This window comes from Argopecten irradians, chromosome 2 (assembly GCF_041381155.1).
Source record: "Argopecten irradians isolate NY chromosome 2, Ai_NY, whole genome shotgun sequence".
Taxonomy (NCBI): domain Eukaryota; kingdom Metazoa; phylum Mollusca; class Bivalvia; order Pectinida; family Pectinidae; genus Argopecten; species Argopecten irradians.
In genome coordinates, this window is record NC_091135.1 from 24486110 (window position 1) to 24494050 (window position 7941).

At 34.3% G+C, this 7941-nt stretch overlaps 1 long non-coding RNA gene across 1 annotated transcript; it reads right to left on the bottom strand.

Moving 5' to 3' along the window:
- Positions 1-625: 625 nt before the first annotated feature.
- LOC138316921 (uncharacterized) lies at positions 626-2804 on the bottom strand. Its single transcript, XR_011207680.1, has 3 exons — positions 2706-2804; positions 1905-2137; positions 626-691 (listed from the first exon to the last, which is right to left on the bottom strand). It is a non-coding gene; the product is annotated as an uncharacterized lncRNA (long non-coding RNA).
- Between the last annotated feature and the right edge of the window lie 5137 nt (positions 2805-7941).

The following is a 7941-nucleotide window of genomic DNA, read 5'->3' on the forward strand; positions in this document are numbered from 1 at the left end:
TAAACATAACCCACAAGACAATATATATCATACAGTAAATCACACCGTGATAAACATAACCCACAAGACAATATATATATCATACAGTAAATCACACCGTGATAAACATAACCCACAAGACAATATATATATCATACAGTAAATCACACCGTGATAAACATAACCCACAAGACAATATATATCATACAGTAAATCACACCGTGATAAACATAACCCACAAGACAATATATATCATACAGTAAATCACACCGTGATAAACATAACCCACAAGACAATATATATCATACAGTAAATCACACCGCGATAAAAAGTACCCGCGAGCATTATATGTTATATAGTTATTCAATCTACAAGTGTACGATTAAGCACCATTATACAATTACCCAAGTTTCAAGAGTCATAGGTAATTACCTGGCAATCAATCAACCAATAAGGTAAGTACTTAGTTACCAACTAACAAATGATAACCATCAGAACCGGGTTTTTAGATTAAGATTGAGTAACAATATTTCTTTAATATATAATATAATGATAAAAAAGGAAGTAAAACAAGAATAAGGATGACATATATAGGCGCTGTCTTACCGTCATTATCGGTGATATCAATCGACGTAACTACCAATTCCCCGAGTATTGCAGTAACAGATGAAGACGTCAATTTCAGTTCAAATGTCTCGGTCTGTTCATAAATCTGAAGAAACAAAAAATGATCAGAATAATTTGCCCCAAGCTTTTGCCTTTTTAGTAATTTAGAATTAAGGCAAGGACAATATATGTTAACAGACAAATTCATGAAATTTCCATCCCCCGCTTTCAGGAAATATTGTAGGTAAACATTATTGATGTTAGGCTTAACCTTGGTTTAAACATGAAAAAATAAACAGAAGTCTTATTCGGAAGTAAGACATTTAACTTTTTACCAAGTTTGAAGAAAATCGGCTAATATTTATTACAGTTACAGCTGTATTGTACGGAAGTGGCAGAAAATGACTCTCTTTATATATCAAAGGGCAATAACTTTGCTAATTAAGATCTGCCAAAAGTGATTATCAAGTTTTAACAATATTAGTTTTAACATTTGTAAGTTATTACACAGAAACTGCAGAAAAATGAAATTTGTAGTAAATTAGAGGGCATAACTTTGACAAATACCATCCGTTGAAAGAGTTAATTGAACCTGGCCAGGCACTTAAGGCATTCAAACTTATTACAAAGTTTAATGAAATAAGGTCCATCGACAGTCGCGATCGAACTTGGTCGAGCCCTTAAGGCATTTAACCTTGTCACCATGTTTGAAGAAAATCGGTGTACATTTGTTACAGTTATTACACGGAAACGAAGTGTTACAGACAGATGGACAGGCAGACGGAAAAACCCAAATTAATAATATCCCCCGTTTCGGAGAAAGTGGGGAATAAAAATAAGGAAATTGGTTCAGAAAGAATATCTTTAGTTACATATAGACTGCGATATGAGAAATGTGCTGACTAAACTGTTAATATGTATTGATGCCCCGAACGGTAACAGTTTTGGATAGATCCTATTAAAGTTGTGAATTAAATAAACAGCGATGCACAACGAAATGATAAGGGTTAGTGTATGGACCGCCTCCTTACAAAGATTACATGTAAATGTTAATGTTTTGGCTCAGGTTGTGGTTCGAAATAAATACCTATCGCTTCTCCGATAATATTTTTTGGTTAATTACAAGCCCATAATTGAAGCCTTACATAGTTATCAAAAATTGTAATGGGGATCTATTCGGTTAGAATAGTGAATATTGCAGTCTTATATCGATATAATCATGAGAAATTAAAAGGAACAAGATCAATATTGCAGCCTTATAACGCCATTGATAATAGTAATGACGGTGTTTTTGGTTCGTTTTTGATATTGGCCCTTACCGAATCGTCGATAATATTAATGGTGATGTATTTAGTGGCTTCGCCTGCCTTAAAGACAACAGAACCAAAGTAGTTTGAATAGTCGAATCCATGGGTTGCGGTTCCGTCTACGTATATGTAAGTCGCGGATACAGCGTCAATAGTTGTCCCTGTTCTGACTACCTCTACTGTCAATGTGCCAGAGGATTCCGATACAGTGTACGATGCTTTTGCGAACTCAATGACACTCGGTTCTGGAAATAAAACGCAAACAACAATATTGATGGTGAATTGTTAAGTGTAATGCATGTGTTACCTAAACGACATTATGTCAGTGTGACGAATCACAGGCCTATTTTCCTAAAGGACAATGGTCCTTGAGAAAATTATGTTTAAGTCGAAATCGAATGTGAAAATTGAATAAATTGTAATACATACTGGAAAACACTTCGGCCACTCTTCAAGAGCGTACCATTCTCTTGGCATTGATAACGTACAAAGATATTTCAATATATCTAGTGTTTATATATGTAATCGATTAACACTATGACCAAACTCCACAGAAAAGTTCACACAATATCATTCGTGGATCGTGCTAAAAATGATAAATGACCGCACATTTGTAAGTAGAATACTATATTTAATTGACTTAAGATGTTAGAATTGTATGACCCCTCCACAAAACAGACTACCGTATTTAATCACTATATCCAGTGTTGGTGTATAGCGTTCCCTTGCAACTGCAGGAGCGATTACTCGGAAATCGGAATTCCACATTTTAATAGAATGAATATATTTTATAAATGTTATACATTTACTTACCGTAGCATTGTACAGTTCCGTCGCCAACAAGTCCTTCGTTACACTCACATACATTAGTGTCTTCGTTACAAGTAGCGTCTTTTACACATTTCCCCCAACAAGGCACTTCACATGAAAATGAACGATAAACAATCATCTCGGTGCATTCACACTGTATACGGTTCAATAGCGTTGAATAGCGTTGTAACATATTTATTAGTCTAAGAACCGAACATTTTTGAATGGAGAAACAAACAATAAAAACACTTACGATGACATCCTTTGTATGGATCACCAATGAGTCCCGTTTTACAGGAACACTTGAAGGTTTTCACATCACATTGTGTGTTGGGGCCGCATTTACCCCAGCATGGTACTGCGAATGAAGGACAATTGCGAATTTAAAGAAAGGAAGACTGCTATGATCTGGTAACAAAGCCAATGTGTCAACATGTTCTTGTGAATCTGTATCATTAGACATTGATAAAAATACGTTCTTGTGAATCTATGTCATAGGTCATTGATAAGATCTAACGAAACTAGAATATGTTTTGTATGGACATAAAAAAGTAAATAGAAATAAACTTGCATAGACATTATTCTAAAAAAAAAGACCAATAGTTAATTATTTACCGTTACTTTCAGTTATAAGTTAGCTACTGTATGATAATCATATATGGAGTGTGAATGAAGTGTTGATATTAAATAACAGGATGGACTATACTAACAAACACATGGGTGGGTACTCCGGCCATAGTAGTTGGGTTTACACACACATCGTCCGCTAATCAGCACCGCATTTTCACAGCATTCTTTTGTTTCAGTATACGAGTCTTTTGGTGGAAGGTAATCGACAGACGGTTTCACAGGAACGTAGTCGTTGTTCGCCGGGGCATTGTCGTTATTCACTGGAACGTAGTCCTTCTTTGGCGGATCATCGTCCTTAGTCGGCGGAACCTTCACCGGTTTGTAATCATCTTTAACAGGATGGTTCACAGGAGCGGGTACTTCCTGTACAGAAGGTTTCTTGGAAGGTCGTTTCTTTCGACCACCTCTACCACCGCCTATTGTAATAGGAAATGAAATGTTAGGATACATAATTTGGTTAATTCTCTGATACTCATTAATATATGACCCTTCTGAAAGTGGTGTGCTTAGTACTTTCAATTCTGTTCTTATACTTCTACTTTACATCATTTTTTTTCTTTCCTCACAGTTTGTTTATTTTATTAAATTAACGTCCTATTAACATCAAGGGTCATGTAAAGACGGCCTCCCATGTATGTGACGTGTTTATTCGTGTTGTATCTTCTTGTATAGTGGAACTCTAACCCTTTTTATAGTGCTATAGAGTGTATATCACTGAAGTATGCTGCCGAAGATACCAAGCAACACACTCCACCCGGTCACATCATACTGAGAACGGGCGAACCAGTCGTCCCACTCCCTTTATACTTCTGCTATACGGAACACATTTCAAAAATATTCAAACTTAACAAAAACACAAGCTACATCATCTTCCTGCAGTAAGTTATTTTTATCAACAGAACGGAAATAAAGAGTTGCTGACTTATCTCAAAATTAAACAGTTAACAAAAAACCTAGACTGAATAATTGTCTAAAACTACTTACAGGATGGATCAACAAGAAGTAACGCCAAGACTAAAATCAGTCCAATTCGTAGGTGATCCATGTTGACGGCTGAGGAGGCCTACAACTACCCCCTCTTATTCGTTCCTTTTATAGAGATGATAGCAGTACTTCAGCCAATGGAATTGGTAGCATATGGCAGTATTTACAAGCCTTTACTTTGTCAGCAATTTTGTTAAAACGAACTATTTGCACTATTGGATTATATTCCAAAACGTTATCGAACTGTATGCTTCCTGTAAAGTAACAAGAACATTTTCGTTTTATACTTTGATGTCTAACAGATGTGAAAACAATCTGCATAAATTCACGTTTGTCGTAACAAAATTGTTATATTTGGCCCAACAAAACGATTTGTTTAATATGTGTTAATGTCTTTGCAGCTTTGTAACAGTTGGTAAAGTCTATGTTCTGTACAGTTGATTTGTTTTGAGTCCTCATTAAATCGCCATCAAGTCGACAGATTTTGTTAATCCACTTTATTATTATATATTCTAAAAGAAATTTCATCAGCTTAAGTCTCTATGATATGAAAGACTATGCATTATTTTTTAAAATTTTAATTCTCATCCAATGATAACTTAATGGCAATGAAAATAATTTGAATTAAACATACATGTTGTATGTCATGTGGAACTAATATTATAGTGCTATATCATTGATAGAGAGGTCAGTGATTTATTTTAACATACAAAATAGGTTATTTCATAATTGCTAATTTTCAAAAATCGGTCTAGTAGTTTTCGAACTGTGCCTTTTATAAAAGTTTGAAAACCCACCATTTTTTTTTTCGACGATGGCCCAAGAAATTAAAAAGAACCAAACAGCCAGTTCAAGGCATCATAAAATAAAGAAATAATCATGTTCTGATATAGTTACTCCAGTTTTGACTCAAGTAATCTATGATTAAAATAACTAAACCACCATTTCTCTTCGGGAAGAGCAAGACTCGTTTTAATGAATATTTGAAATTGACATTTTGAGTTATTATTCAAATAAGATTGGCAATGGCACTGCACTTCGTTATAGTTAATGGAATAGTATGTACAATGTAACTTAAAAACTAAGCACCATATCTGTATGAAATTCTTTGTTAGATGATGACGTAAAATATTGACCATTTGACCATTTTGTAACATTAAGACACAATGACATCGTAAACATGAAGGTTAACTTGAACATTTTTAAACATATCAAGATGATTTGTTTGTGTAAGTAGAACATTAAAAATGCTGATTTTTTTAGCTTTGTCAAGGACAAATCTTCATAGGTTTTTTTTTATTAGCGGCCATTTTGTTTTTCAAATTGATCGCCTCAAGGCAATTACAGTAAACGGAAATGGCTGTATCTCAAAGATTATCTAAGATATCATGATAAAATGTTGTTTTAGTACAGCGATATTGATGCAGATTAATTATTTCACTCAATTAAGAATGAATCTTTTATATTTTTTGAGATATAGACATTTTGTTTTTCAAAATAGCCATCTGAAGGCTGGCGATTCTTGTTCAGTCATAAATTGGTATCTTTCTGTTTTGCTTTTATTATCAAAGTTTGAAGTTCTAGAACATATGTTAGTGCTGTCATTAAAGTTAGTTGTCGCAAATTGTGGATTGGTTCACCTCAAAAATTTTGCCTGCAATTCGCTGGAAACTACAGTATTACTTTGTCGCTACGGTTACGTGTACTTTTTTTTGACATTTTGATGCATGGAATCTTTTTTTACCAACTAAAGGTAATTTTATTTCTGCAAGAAATGTCCTAGCTTCTCCATATTTATTTATCCCTCTACTAGGCCTTAACACTTCCTCTGAACTCTTTGTTTCTTTTCTGATAACAATTCAGCATGTCTTTTTTCAATGTCATTTTTTCTTTTACGATAATCCGAAAATTATTTTCAGCAATAATAAGTATCTTTTTACCATCCCTTCGAGGGTTATTGTATTGATATTTGGCTTTTCTGTTTGTATGTTGGTGTTTGACACAGTCTTTTATTCAGTTTTGAGGTTTTCATATTGTTCAATATCTATAATATCTTAATGAAATTTTCCTCCAGGTAAGTTATCCGACAACTGTCGGTTGATGATAAAAAAATGGTACTGTCTCCTTTATTTATTTATTTATTTTTCTAACAATTCATTGACATTATTGAACAATCTTTTAAATACTTCATCTTCAACAATGTGTTCGGCTCTCTTGCGTCAACTACGCGCCAGAGACCAATCAAAAAGGGATTTTTTTTACATCTTTATATAGATTTCACCATAAGTATTTTAACACATACACATTGTACATGTAGAAAAGAGCCTCTTTATAGCCGGCCAATGAGATTGCAGCGGAGGCCTCGCTCATGCATATTATGTAGGCCACGGACACTATGAATTTTAATGAGATGATTTTCAAGAATTTAGAATAATTTTTTTTCATAATGGTGCTTAACTCTTTGAGTGCCACATGCTTTTATTTAGAGAGTGAAATCAACCTCTTTGGAATTTGAATATATATGTCGTCACAGTAATAACATCGCCTATTGTATGACGCCATGTCATCAGACCCGGAATGTAGCATTTTTCGTTGTTTTATTTCTGTTTTTTTATTTTTTTTTATTGACTTAAGTCAGTAACATTCCACGACGAAGCTTACTGCGATATCTGATAATATCATAGTTGTAGAATATAGATAATTCCGTAATGCAAGGATGATAAAAAAATTAATTGCCGATATGTATTTATATGTACTTGGCCATTGGTTTTAAAGTTGTGAGGAAAGACGATCATATACATAACGTAATATGCATATTTGTCAACTTAACTCTGGTGCTGATTTGTTTTTGTTTTCATTATTATATCGAATATAAAAGAAGTAAATGTTAGAAAATGAACAAAATGTTTTATAAGTTCGAAAGAAATGAAACACTACGGAACCAAATCCAAATACATATAACAAAATGTGTTGAAAAAAGTTCGCAACGCTTTTTTTTAAAACAAGCAACCACCGCCGATTACACTGTATATTGACCAGAATATTAATATGGAGTTTAGAACTTTAAAGTCATTCATATAACTGTTAAGAAATTATATGTTTGAAAGTAGAGAATACATTTTGCTCCTGTTCAGCGTTCAGCTAACAGGGAGTAGAACGGCTGGTTCGCCCGTTGTCAGTATGTGACCCGATGGGATGTGTTGTGTGGTGTCTTTGGCGGCATGCTTCATTGATATAGCACTATAAAAAGGGCAACGGTTCCATTATAAAAGACACAATAAGAATTTACCGCATTCTCCCAAAGCACACACCAGACACTACATACACGCTTAACGCCATAGTCTGGTCCTCTGCTGCGAATGCTCCGATAACTATTCATAGTCAGGTGAAAACCGCCGCAATATTGTGACGTAATACAAATTCAATACGGCGGAATTATGGCGGATACCTGCAGGTATGCATTTAACACTTGACCTAAACAATCCACTTATGCGCGTAACTGGCGAATGATCGGCACGTCTAGTGCTGTTATTTATAATCATCAAGTAATACTGATTGATTTTTTTCAATTTGGTAGTTGTCACGTCGGCATTGTCATGTGTGCGGTAGTTTTCATTCTGAAAAG